Here is a 12,506-nt window from a genome sequence, read left to right as displayed (position 1 = left end):
CGCCAAACACCTGGTACTAGTAGTAGTCGTCCAGACGGAACAAATGATGCTAGAGAATTTAGTGATCCACTCTCTTCTTCGACATATTATAGTAAATTCAAAGCTCAGATGTTTACAAGAGAAGACATTGAGGATAATAGTCACTATATATCTATGGGTGGCACATCGGGCGGGGAGATTCATTTAGGAAAGTTTTTCAGAGACAAGGAACATTTAAAAAAGGTTGCTGGCTTGTTTGCAATGAAGAAGGGATTCGACTTTATAGTTAAGAAGTCTGGTACTGATGTTTGGTATATTACATGCAAGGATCCTGATTGTGGGTGGAGGTTAAGAGGGAAGAAGAAGCAACTTTCTAACATGTTCGAGGTGACAGCATTTGAAAATGTACACACATGTTCCCTCGATGTTCGAAAAAAAGATAACCGTCAAGCATCACCTTTGGTAGTTGCCGAACTGATCAAGGATAAATTCTCAGTTAACGGTTCAGATTATTTAGCCTCCAAAATAAGAGAAGATATGAAGAATTCTTTCGGGATCGAAATGAGTTATGAGAAGGCTTGGAGATGCAGAGAGAAAGCACTCCACATAGTTAGGGGTACGCCTGAAGCTTCATATTCGAAGTTACCTGGGTACTTGCACATGCTGCGGTTGAACAATCCCGATTCCATTACTGATTTCAAGGTAGACGAGGGTCGCTTCAAGTATTGCTTTTTTTCTCTGGGTGCTTGTAGGCGGGGATTCAAGTTTTGTCGACCTGTTATATGTATTGATGGGTCCTTCTTGAAAACTAGGTATGGTGGCCAAATGTTGTGTGCCGTGGCATTGGATTCAGACAGCCACATATTTCCGATTGCTTTCGCAATGGTTGACAGTGAGAACCACGACTCTTGGACCTATTTCATGAGGAAGTTGAAACAAGCGATTGGTGATGTTGAGAACTTAGCATTCGTATCGGATAGGCATCAAAGCATTGTTCATGCTTTGGAACTTGTCTTCCCTGATGCACCCCATGGCGCATGCTACCACCACATTATTATGAACGTGGCTAGCAAGTTCAAGACTGATTGCTTCACGGATCATATTTACAGTTGTGCATACTCGTATAAGAAGACAGATTTTGAAAGAGAATTTGAAAAGATAAAAGCAATGGATGTTCGAGTTGCACTATATCTTGAGGGCATTGGATTTGAAAGATGGGTTCGTGCGTACTTTCCAGGGGACCGTTACAATGTAATGACAAGTAATTGGGCTGAAAGTTTCAACAGCAAAACTAAGGACGCAAGAGCCTTCCCGATCACTGCTTTTGTTGAATTCATCAGGTTTACTATTCAAACATGGTTTGCTACTCGAAAGGAAAACGCTGAAAAGTGTAGCACGACTCTATCACCAGTTATGGAGGGGGACTTGTCATGTCAATTTGAGAAATCTCGGTTCTTAAGCGTCGACAGAGCTGGACCTTATACATTTAATGTCCACCCCGGAGGAACAGTTCAGAGCGGTGGTATAGTTGATTTGGAGGCACGACAATGCAGTTGCGGCCTATTCCAAATCATGAAGATTCCTTGTCCACATGCATGTGCTGCTGCTCAAGAACGAAATATTAGCATGTACGCATTGTGCTCTCAATATTACACAAGAGAGAGTTGGAAGAGCACATATGAGGGGACAATTATGCCAGTTGGTGATGAGGATGATTGGGAATTGCCTGAAGACATTAAGAACATCCAAGTTGGAGTACCGATTGAGAAGAAACCTGTAGGCCGACCGAAGAAGCAAAAGGTCGGACGAATTAGGAAAAATCGATATCCTTCTAATGGAGACAAGGTTGTGATACAACGATGTTGTAGCAAGTGTGGTGGTAAAGGGCACAACAAAGCGTCTTGCAAGTACCGAGGTTAACTTGTTTTGTTTGTATTCTAGTTGACCTATTATGTTTTATTTCTGCTTGAACTAGTAATATTTGTTATGTGCTGGATTTTGCAGGTTTTTTTCTGTTTTTTTCTCCATTATGAAACTCTTAAATATGTAATAATCCAGTGTTGGTTTGATAGTGCACGATGCCGGTACGACAATGCACGATATTGTTTGTTGTAGGATTATTTAAATGTATCTTACAATATGGTACGACGTTGCTCGATGTAGTACGATAGTTAATGTACGACATTAGGGTACGATAATGTACGATATTGGTCCGATAATGGTACGATGGTATGGTTTCAGGACTGTTCGTGAAATTTGTGAGGCAAGTGAGGGTACGATAGAGTACGATAGTGATCGATGATAGTACGATGCAGAGATTAAGCACATTAAAATGTAGTAATTACAAAAAGAGCAATCAAAAAAATTATACAATTCAAAAAAATTAAGACCGTTCAACATAAGTTTTGGTAGAATAAGTCTACACACCACCTTTGCCTAAAAAGTTTCATATTATTGTCAGTTACATTATCAAATGGTAGTTGTAGAAGCTTATGTTCAATATGCTCAATTACGTAACATCCGCAATCGCCACTGCATTAGAAAATAAACAATAATTTAATAAAGTTTTGTAATTAAGAAATAATAATTAATATGTGATATTTAATAAAGTTCACCTGGATTTTGTTTGCGGTACGAATTCACGTGGAATGAGTTTCCAATCGAAGGGTCTGACCTGACTCTCTGATGCTGTCAACTGAGGCGCGAGTATAACGTCATGGTTCTCAAATAAACCGGATTGTCGCAAGACCGACGGGAAAATGGTACACCAGTCAACCATCAAGCTGATCAAATCGTTTTCGGAAATTGATCCAATACTGGAGTCAAAGATGTTGAGCATCCACCCATTCAGGTCTGCCTCTACAGCTACCCAATGCATTTGGTCTTTCAAGAAGAGGGCAAAATAAATGAACTCCTTGTTCTGCCAACTCGGTAAGAACTGGACTGCATCACCCCTAACCAGGTCCAATATACTGTCATCCCAACTAAATCTAGAGTAGTCAGAACCTGGAAAAGCGTCCCACCGACCCTTCAATGATTCGGGAAAAATTGTAGGCATAACAACACATTTCTGAGGGTACACGTTAGGATAAAATTCTAGACGCCTCCTCATGAGATGGAATGCTGCATCTAAATGCTACATTAAAGGAAAATTAAGTCAGTAACCACAATATCGTACCAAAATAAACAAACACAAAAACTATCAGACATGAATATAGTAACTATCGTACCCCAATCGTACCATTATCGTACCCCAATCGTACATGAATATATTAACAATAAAACCTTCTATCGTACCAATATCGTGTTAATGTCGTACCATCATCGTACCTTTATGGCAAAAACTAGTATTATACACCATCGTACCCACTAGCGTCCCACTGTCGTACCATCATCGTACATTATCGTACTACCATCGTACCTAAATTGTCCCACTACAAATTCTAAAATTATGATGGTAATAGTAACTACTTAACAAATTATATCGTACCACTATCGTGCTAATGTCGTACCACCATCGTACCATTGACATAAACAGTTTATAATTTGACACTTATAATTATCGTACTACTTTCGTACCATATCGTACCCATATCGTACCACTATATATAGAAACATTTAAATAAATTTTCAACATTATTTAATTATGAAGTTATAGAAAACTTACAGAGTCAGAAAGCCATGTCCTCGGAGTATGCAGTTTCAGGAACCAAGCAGCATCGTGTGTCCCTGAGAAGCATTCCCTCGGATATTTATTCCCAATCGTGCCAAGCAACCACTTGTGAAAGGTCATAAGTAATTTACCATCAACAACCCTCAATGGATCCACATTCACTGCTGTCTTCGATTTCTTATTCCTTTTCCTCATTGCAGTGTACTCATCGAACCACCTAGGCCTCTTTCTTTCTCTCCTCTTCTCCGGTGCTGGTGGAGCTATGTTTAAGAATTGTACTTCAGAATCTTCAGTATCTCCGATTACAGTAATTTGCATATCCTCTGGTGTGCGAAAAATGTGATCATCTACATCATCAGGTCTGTAATCGTTAGGGAGAATGTCTTCATCTACAGGAGACTGAGGGCCTTCTTCAGTGGACTGAGGGTGTGGATCTGGAACTGGCCTACTAAGATCTTCCATCATTGTCATAAGCTTCTGCAATTGACCCAAGATCTCGGACTGACCTTTAATAAGGGCACTTTGTTGCCCTTCAACCTTTTCCAACCTGGCCAAAATCATAGAGTAGCCTGGTTGCTCAGCTTGGGAGGAGGTGCTGGCATGAGGTGTTGATGGGGGAACCTCAGGTGCCTCAGGTTGAGCTGGTGGAACCTCCTTAAAAATATTTGCTGCTTCTGCTTGCTCAGCTAACTTTTCAGCAAGCTTTTCAGCCTGGCTCTGTAAGGCTTCCTGTGTAGGCTGTCCATCGGGACCCACCTCTAGTTCCTCTAACCCCATGTCCACATACAATGGGGCTTCATTGTCTGTAAGGGTCCTCACATACTGTTCTTCAGCAGGTCGGGCACACAGGTAGGGGTATACTGTCAACTGCCACAAAAAACAATGCATATTTAGATTGGAAAGTAAAACAATATATCATGTCAATTGGTAAACTATCGTACCCCAATCGTACCCATATCGTACCCATATCATGCAATTATCGTACCCATATCGTACCCATAACATAACAATATCGTACCCGTAAGTGAGAATTGCTTGCTAACTATCGTACCATCATCGTACAACATCGTACCAATATCGTACCACTACTACTACATTAACAAAGAATACATATCGTACCCCCATCGGACCATCATCGTACCAAATCGTACCACTTAGTCAGTTTTCAAACAGTTGACAAAAAACCACAAAATAACCCCATAATCGTACTCAAATCGTACTCTATCGTATTCCTATCGTGCAGTACCCATAAAATTGCATATCTAGAAAAAAAATATAGAACATTCAAAAGTAAAGTAAAAGCTCACCTTTTTGGCAAACAACTTAATAAGTTGCTCTTTGTGTATCTCTACTTTCTCCTTGCTCTGCCAGTTGATCATTCTTGGTATGCCTTGGCCCAATCTCACAGCATGATCCTGACCCAACTCAATGATGGACTCAAAAGCCCAATACTGCAATGCTGCAGCATACCCATAAATAGAGTACTTGGCCTCCTTTTGAGTCTTTCCTTTCTCAATCTTCTTCTGTAAATGCTTCTTCATTTCAACAAAGTCTTTTTGACAAGTTTGTAACAACTTCTGGTATGATATCTTCCCCCACGGGTACTGGAAAAAGAAGTCAACGTCGTCTACCATCTTCAGCATGTCAGTCCAAACCATCAACTTCTCCTCACGACCTTTCAAAACACCCTCAACTAATAAGCACAAACCCATCTTGTACACATCATCAACTATTTGACAACTCTCAAAAGTTCTGCGCAGTTGCCCTATGCTCACTTGGGAATGACCATTGAAGTACTCAAGAATTAACCGATCCGAAGTGGTCTTCGCTTTAATCTCAGCTTCAGACGGTCCGGCCTCAAAATTTAAACCAGTAACTAAAGCGAACTCCAATTGGCTAAATCTACATCTTTTTTTCCCAATATAAAACTGGACTTCGTCAGTCTTCTCCCCTCTGAATTTGTGCAACAACAATTGATGGACTAAGGCACCAGAAAAATTTAATGGTTCCGCCATGAAGAACTGTTTGAAAGGGGATTCCTTCACCCTATCCAATAAACCACACTGTATAAATTTTGCTTTAATCTTTGGAAAGTACCAACTGCCGCGCCAAGTGATACGTCCCGTAAAATGTTCCTCTACTGGAACTATCAGTTGTGGAGGTCTTAAGTTCTGCATAAAACAAATAAATACCCAATTAAATAGAATAACAAAAAAAAACATCAAATTTTATATTCTGCAATATACTATCGAGCAACTATCGGAATCTATCGCACCATATCGGACACCAATGAAAAACTGGAACTATAACATTATCGTGCACAATCGTACCTCACATCATACACCATCGTATTATAACATACACAACAATTTGTTCCCACTATCGGGCACACATCGTACCCAACATCGTACCCTATCGTACCTCCATCTTCAACCTCAAGTTATCAGAAAACACAACCTATCGTACCACCATCGAACCACTATCGTACCCCTATCGTACACTCATCTTCAACCTGAAGTTATGAGAAACACAAATACTATCGTACCCATATCGACCCACTATCGTACCTTATCGTACCTCTAAAAAAACCCAGAATTTTTTTTCAAAATTTTACGGTTTATCAGATGTCACACAGTCAGATTTAACACAGTCAAATTCAACAATACATACTATAACATTTTTTAATGGAGAAGAGATTAAAAAAAACACATACCCTAGACATTTTTGCGCAATGGGGTGTTGGTTTTTCTTCTCCGGTGAGGGGTTGGAGCTTGGTTTTTCTTCGTCTCCGGTGGGGGTTGGGGCTTGGTTTTTCTTCGTCTCCAGTGGGGGTTGGGGCTTGGTTTTTCTACGTCTCCGGTGGGGGTTTTTCCGACCGTCGGGTGAGGGAGAGAGCAGCGTCGGGTGATGGTGGGTGAGGGAGAGAGAAGCGTCGGGTGTGAGTACTTATGTTGCTCGATGGTTTTGTGGGAGTGAAGAGTTGGGATTTGGGAGGGAACGGGAAATGGGCAGGGGAAAAGCCGAAAGGTACGGTTTTTATCAAGTTTTTTTATCACTATCGTGTACCATCGGGTAAAATCGTGTACCATCGTACTATTGGGCAAGCATCGGGCACTTATCGGGTACCATCGTACTAATAGGTCTGCATTAACTTAATAACAACTATCGGGCATGCATCGGACTCGTATCGATCCATTATCGTACTTAAAGGGTTTGTAGAATGAAAATAAATATCGGGCAACCATCGGGTAGCCATCGAACCTTAATGACCATCGGGTAACCAAAACATATCGGGCAAGCATCGGGTGGCCATCGGACCTCATCACTAACCTTGAAACCCAACAACTATCGTCCCTGCATCGGGCCTATATCGGACACTATCGGGCATTTAGAAAAAAATTCAAGGAACCCAAAAAAACGCAGATTTTCACAGACCACGATTTTCACCCAAAAAACAGCAAAAAATACCAACAAACTACAGATCCAACATCTAAACAGCAATCTAAATCAAAAAAACAACCAACAACAACAAGAATCAAAGAAAATTACTTACCCATGTGTATCTTTTTTGCAAGATTTTAGAGAGGAAAGGTATGAGATTTTGTTATGAGAGGGGTATTTTTGGTATTAAATGAAAGATAAGCATTTGTATCATAAGGTGGTTAACTTTGGTTCAAATTTTAATTATTAAGCTAATGTAAGCATGATTTATCAAATTTCCCTTAACTTATCATCCATAATTGCTTAATAATAATAACCCATTACCCAACGATGCCTATAATCATCCAATATGACTACAAAATACAACTGTGGAACTTATTGTGCTTATTATTATTATTCATAATTTCTATAAAATTAAGGATAGATAGTCTAATATAGCCAGAGAAATATCATATTATTATTTTTTTGTTTAAATTCCGAGTGAATAGACATTTACTTACTATAAATTGAAATATTGTCCCACCACCATTCGGTCTAAATAATAATATTGCTTATATATATATATATATATATAAATATTATTGAAAGAGACTAGTACATGTAACGTTTCTTGTCTTTCCAACTAACCGGATTATGAGTCTTTGTTCTATCCTTCAAACGTGTCGGAGATTAGATTAACAACCATTTAAATATGAGGTCTCTTTAAATATTTAATTAATCTATTAAGCTGATAAAAAAAATGACTAGTACCAAACATATTGTTTAAGTTTTTTATTGTAAGATATGCTAATTTCCTAACTTTAATTGACCAATATATTTATATTTCCTGCTTTGAATACATTATATAAATACTAGGTAGAAACAATGTGTAATGCACGTTTATTTAGTTTTAAAGTTGTAAACATTGTCTATAATTTTAATAAAATTTAGTTCACTGTTTTTTTTAAATAATATATATAGAATAGATTATATTATAATTCTATAGTATATATAAATATTTATATCAATAATCTTTACATATATGACATCTAAACATAACGTTGACATAGATATATATATATTTACATGTCTACATTAGGGGTGCACACGGGTCAGATTTTCGGGTTCAGGTTTTGCGGGTTTCGGGTGGAGAAAAATGGTACCGAAACCGATCCAAAATTTTCAGGTTTCGAGTTTTTCGGGTTGGGTTTCAGGTTGAGCTGAGCCTGTTGAGTTTTGGGCCGAAAAGCCCAACTTTGCAAAAATACCAATTTTTTTTACACTTTTTAAATTTTTATAGTTTGTTTTCTTTGCTGAGAAGAAGGGGGGCCGTGCGTGAGTGAGAGTGAAAGAGAAGAAGAAAAAAAATAAAGATTGTTTTTAGGGTTATCATCTTATTTTTTAGATTTTTTTTTTAAATTTCGGTCGAAATTACTGAATTTTAAACCCGAACCCAACCCGACATATGTCGAGATTAAGCCTGAAATGAACAGATTTTCCAAAAATTCGGGTTCTCGCGGTTCGGGTCGGGCGGGTTTTGCGGGTCAAATGTTCACCCCTAGTCTACATGACATATATATAAAATACAATAATATTTTAAAAAATTAATAAAAGAAATCAAATAAGAATAGAAAAAGTCATAGTGTACGTAGATAGTAATATGCATGCATCAACTATTTTTAGTTTCTAATATATCTTACATTATTTTTTGGTGAATTTGATGAAGAAAAAAAACTCTAATCACTTGATAAAAAATAAACTATCACACAAATTTATAAGATAAAAAAAATGATGTATACTTTTATTATTTTTAAATAAATATGATTTCATTATTTAAATTATCATAAAATATCTTAAAAAATATCATTTTTCAATTAATTAATTAGTTTATTTTTTTTTAAGTTTATATTTGTTCTAATTTTTTAATTTGGCAGTAACAACAAAAGATTATAAATTATATGTTTAATATAATATTAAGTTTAAGTTTAATTAAATTTTATTTAAATTATAAAACATATGATTTTATTTTTTTAAATAATTATCATTATAAAATATCTCAAAAATCTCATATTTTAATTTGTTTAATTATTTATTTATTTTATTTAAGTTTAAGTCATGTTTACAACCTGTCGATAAAAATAAGAATATTCTGTTAAAGTTAATGGGAAAAAATAAAAACTGTTAAAACCAAGAATTTCCGTTATCTACATACTTATTATATAGAAGAGATAGAGTAAAACCTCCCTAAATTGTTACTCTATAATGGAATAACTCCTATATAGTTATAAATTTTTGAGTCCCAACTTAGAACCAGTTATAAATAAGAATAAACTCTATATTGTAATAAGTTATAATATTTTGAATCTTGTCTTAAGAAATACGCCTTCATATAGTAATAATTATCTTAAAATTGAATTTATATATATACAATCTTATACTAAAAATTTAGGATGAAATAAAATATTTATCTAAAGTTGTTGGAGACAATGATTTATTCTTTATATTTATCTAAAGTTGTTGGAGACAATAATTTATTTTTTAGAGTTGCTATCAAATCTTCGAATTCACAAGTTTGTAATAACTCACCAACATGAGTATCTTATTGTTTAAGCCAAAATATTTCTATCTTCTCAAACATGTTTAGAACTTCTTGGCATGAAACTTTTTGTATTTTTGTAGTTTCATCCTCAGGATTATCTTCCCTCTCTTATTGTCTAGTTTTTTAAACTATCATATATATCTTTTTCAATGCTTATATATTAAATATGACATATTTATTTATAATTTAATTATCAATTTAAACTTCTAAGATAACTTTGTATATTTCTAACATAGATATATACATGGTAATTATATCTATAAGTACTTTCGTTTATCAATATTTATACAATATATTTGATATAGTTTATAAATTATTAGTTAATTTAAAGTTAAGTATGTATATTTATAATATTTTATAGATATATTTCTATTAAGTTATAAACTCCTTACAGTAATAAAAATAGTTGATCCCAACATTATTACTATAGAGATATTTTACTATGTATATAAACTAAGTTAAAACAACGTGCAATGCAAGTTTACTTAATTTATTTAGAGAATATATTAATTTATTTTTACTATATTTTTTAATTGTCATATAAATTTTAAATAAATGAACAATGTCATATATTATACAAGAATAACATAAACATAGTTTTAAAAAAATAAACCAAACATTATCTATATTTTAAAAATAATTTAAAAAGACAATTTTTTTTAATAAAATATACAAAAAAAAAAATAAAAAATGTTAAACCAATACACACTTTTTATATATAAAGTTATGGTGCAATCTAGTTTTTAAATTAAATATTTTTTTCTAATTTTCTTTTTTATATATATATATGAATTTCAATATAATAAAATATTAAGAAATTTTAATTTAAACTATGAATTTAAAAAGTTTATTAGATCAAATTTTAATTATTTAATTTAATAAATCTTAAAGCCAACAAAAAACTATATATAAATATATATTATTTAATTAATAACTAGAGGAACTAAAATAAGTAATTTCTTATTAAAAAAACTAAAGAGCACAATAAGAAAATATGTATATTTATGTCTTATTATAATATCACATATATGCTTGGATATATAAACAAAAAAAATTAAATGATAAAATAAATAATTAATAAAAGAATAAATATTAAATTTAAGCATATACATATTTTTCGATTATAGTTTTGAAAATATAATTGATAGAGTAATTTAAATATGTGATGATAAATTATTATTCATTTATTACTTTTTTTTAATTTATTAACTTTATTTAAATGATTTTTTTTTTCAATTTATTTATCTTATTTAGATGAATTTATTAATTTTTATTTTTTTTTAAAATTATTAATTTTATTTAGATAACTTTAAAACTAACGGTGTTAGAAAACAATAAAAAAAATATTAAATAAGATTTTGGTTTAATAAATCTAACATAGAAGAACAATTTCCGTTAAACTCACATTTATAATATATAAAGATATAGATCTCATATCTCATTAACAAGTAGCTTACTAAGCATCTACTTATAATCTATCTATAATACTTGGTCATATCATAATAAACATGGTTAAATCTATTAAGTAAAATTAGGACATAAAAATTCAACTCACATTAATTTTTTAAGCCTCTAGCTTAGCCATGCCATGTTCTTTTATTTTCACAACAAATAATCCTCTGCTTCTTGTATACCAGTTATGATTTTGTTTAGTGCTCATTGCTCACGCCTCTTTCTTATGAAGCTATCTATAAGAATATATTTTTCTAGTTTTTGATATGTTTTGTTTTTCTTGTAGTGCATCACAAGTTTTTCATTTCATAAAACAACGGCGCTTTAAGCATGCACCATTAATTCTATGAAAGAGTTTTGAATATAATTCAATAAACTTATCATAGATTTTACAATGATTTTACATTGATCATAACGAAGAGAAGACCCACAAAAAGTCAAATCATATATAACCCTTCACCCTTATAAAAAAAAAAGTCAAATCATTTTACGAAAAAATAAAAAACAAAGAAACAAACCTCAAATGTTAATGTCATAGAAACAGTAAACGGCGGCTTTAGACCCGGCAGTCAAGAGGGAACTACTTAATAACACCAATAATAGTGAATGAAAATAATACTTTTGTCGTTTATCTACACATTAAAATCAAATGTAACCATTCATTTTTTATTTATTTATTTATGATTATTTGTTTCTTTTAATGTTTGAGAAGAGTTTTAGGTTTGTGGTACACCAAATTAAATTATATTTGGGGGGGCGCCAGCCGGGCAGGTATAAGAGGTTGGACTCTGAAAAATTATTTTTATATATTTTGTATTTTCCCTATCCCTAGGGTGTACTGGGTTGAAGTTGACGGATTTCATATTTTGGTGTTCAGATTTTAAAAAATAATTACGGAATTCCATCCGAATATATATACAGTTTTATCGCGAATTTGGGTTTCGAGCAAGTTTCAACTGGATTCGAATTTCGCCTCAATTGGACCTCAGGTTTAGTTTAAATTGAAATTAATCATTTTAAAGATTAAAAATATCATTTTTATCATTTTTTAAGTTAAGTTTTGAGATAAGTTGTAAAATAAAAGGTTTTGGTCCTCTTTTATTTTGGTTTCAATTTTAAAGTGAATTTAGGCTTTAATATCTAATTAAATTCTATTATTTTAAATACTATAAAATCTTAATTAAATTTAAACTAAATACAAATTTATAAACCTTGATAATATCACGTAGGGTTTATACATTTTTAGAGCCTGTATTTTGCCTCATTACCTGTTTGGATCCTGTATTTTGACAAATTATTGTTTGGACCCTATATTCTATAAAATGGTTCAAATATGTTCCTAAATGATTTTGATGAATAAAAAATTGAGTATAACAACATAAT

The sequence above is a fragment of the Humulus lupulus genome, chromosome 7 (genome assembly GCF_963169125.1).
Source record: "Humulus lupulus chromosome 7, drHumLupu1.1, whole genome shotgun sequence".
Classification (NCBI taxonomy): Eukaryota; Viridiplantae; Streptophyta; class Magnoliopsida; order Rosales; family Cannabaceae; genus Humulus; species Humulus lupulus.
This window is presented reverse-complemented; position numbering follows the sequence as displayed.